Source organism: Gorilla gorilla, chromosome 9 (genome assembly GCF_029281585.2).
Source record: "Gorilla gorilla gorilla isolate KB3781 chromosome 9, NHGRI_mGorGor1-v2.1_pri, whole genome shotgun sequence".
Lineage (NCBI taxonomy): Eukaryota > Metazoa > Chordata > Mammalia > Primates > Hominidae > Gorilla > Gorilla gorilla.
In genome coordinates, this window is record NC_073233.2 from 38,329,906 (window position 1) to 38,332,090 (window position 2,185).

At 51.2% G+C, this 2,185-nt stretch overlaps 1 long non-coding RNA gene across 1 annotated transcript; it reads right to left on the reverse strand.

The window, feature by feature from the left end:
• Positions 1-341: 341 nt before the first annotated feature.
• On the reverse strand, positions 342-1,461 carry LOC134759284 (uncharacterized). Its single transcript, XR_010135377.1, has 2 exons — positions 1,201-1,461; positions 342-908 (listed from the first exon to the last, which is right to left on the reverse strand). It is a non-coding gene; the product is annotated as an uncharacterized lncRNA (long non-coding RNA).
• Positions 1,462-2,185: the final 724 nt, after the last annotated feature.

Genomic DNA, 2,185 nt, shown 5'->3' on the forward strand with positions numbered 1-2,185 from the left:
GACTCTCAGTTTCTTCATCTGCAAAATTGGGACAGAAATTATGCCTGTTTCATTGGGGTTGTGAGGTTTAAATGAGCTCATGCATATAAAGTACTCAACATTAATTTAGTGGTACTACTTAGTCAATAAGTAATGAGGACTCATAAGCTATAGCTATTAGTCTTATTAAGGACTTATTGCTATTAGTCTTGTCATTGAACTGAAAGAGTTACTGGATTCAGTAAATGAGGGAGCTCGAGCTCTGTCAATCTGAGACCTCTCAAAGAGGAGATAATTTTTCCAGTCAGGGAGATGGTGTAAAAGCAGCCACATGATCAAGCTGCAAGTCAAGTATCAACAAATTTAAGAGATTTTTTTCTTTAATCACAAAAATATCACATTCGGATTTTTCAAAAAGCAAAACTCTTCCACGATAAAATTTTGGCAGGGTGATCTTCAGCAGGCCATTTGACCCCCTGAGCCAGTTCCCTCTTCTGAAGAACAGAGGCAATGAACCTCTGTTCTCAGAGTTTTGGGGAGGCTCAAATGAGGCTTGAGAGTGCCAAGCATCCTCCGAGCTGTTTGTCATCGAGCCCCAAGGAGCCCTTGGCACCTAGTAGGCGTCAGTAAATATTTGTTGCATCTGAACTCTTTCCATCTGGGAAGCCCTCCAATGGCCTGGAATCTCCAGCTCTCCCGCTAAGCAGGTCAGAAAAGCAACTTAAAGGATCCATTTTAGTGTCCATTTTCTCACTTTTCCCCCTGAAAAACCACTTACAAAGCTGCCAACTTCCTCATTTGGCTTTTTCTGGCCTGGTTTCATCTTATTAACGGTCACTTCATTCATCAGCATAAGGAAGACTCCATTCTGTCAACAGGAGGGCAGGGCTTGGCCTCCAGTCACAGGGCAATGGTGGGGGTGGAGGAGCCTGGAAACAGCCATAGCGTAGGCTTAATGAATAAAAAGCTGCGGTTGAGAAGGCCCAGGATTCCCAAACAGCCCTCCCTCAACCCCCAAACAGCTGATCATTGGATAGTGAGGAAGCAGGTGCTCCTTCGAAAACCCTGTTCATTCATTCATTCATTCATTCATTTAACTACTCATTCATTCACAACTATTTCTTGAGTGCTTATTATGCACGGGGAATAGAATGCTGAACAGAAAAGCACACCCACTCCCTGCCCTCACGGAACTTACAGTTTGGGGGGAGGATCACTCACATTAATCAAATGATCCTCGCCATCTTTGGGGCTATGGTGCATTCCAGGGAGGCTTCCTGAGGAGATGACCCTGATCTAAGATCTAAAGGAGACCTTGGAGGAAACGGGCTGTGGGGATTGGGGAGATGGTTCAAAGAACATCATATGCAAAGGCCCTACAGAAGGAAGAACGTTTTTGGGACACAGACAAGCAAGATCGAGAAAGTTCACTTGCTTTTGATGGGACCCTTAGGCTGGAGACACGCTGGTCACCAAGTAGCGCCAGGTGCTCAGGCAGAAGTCAGCCGACTCTGGGTTCGAGTCCCAGCCCCACTGCTGGTCAGCTCCTTCTTAGACCTCAGTTTTCCAGCTGTAAAATGGGACTAAGGCCATTCTTGTAGGCCAATGGTGAGGATGGGAAATACTCACTTCATTACCCGATGGGACGGTGCCAGCTCCCCTCGTCCACCGACGCGGGCCCGAGCTAGGGTTCTGAGCCGGATCCGGGGGGATCCGCGCGTCTAGGGCTGGAAACCCGCCGCCACAGCGGGCTCGAGGTCGTCCCCGCCCGCAACATATGCGCGAAGGAAAGTGCTACGAACGTCAAACGGCCGCCCCCCGCCGACGCCATCTGCTCTGCGAAGCAGAAACCGCGGCAGCTGCGCGCCCAGTCCCTCCGCCCGCGCCCCGCGCGCCGAGTACGGATCCGCCGCCGGGCGGCACCGCGGACAGCGCCAGCCCCCGGGTGGCGGGCGCGGGGCTGGGGGCGCTCGGAAGAGGGGTCCGCTGTAAGGCCCTCCCGCCGCCTCGGGGCCAGTCTGGGTCTAGCCACTTCACCTGCGTGCTTGAAATGTCAGTTCTTTACCAGCCAGGCTGCCGTTTGTTTGGCTCCGCCCTGCGGGGGCATACCAAAGCACGGATAACTGGTCCCTGAGACAGATAAACCTGGGTTCTAATAACAGCTCAAAAACTAACCAGCTGTGTGGGATTAGGGAAGTCGCTTAAC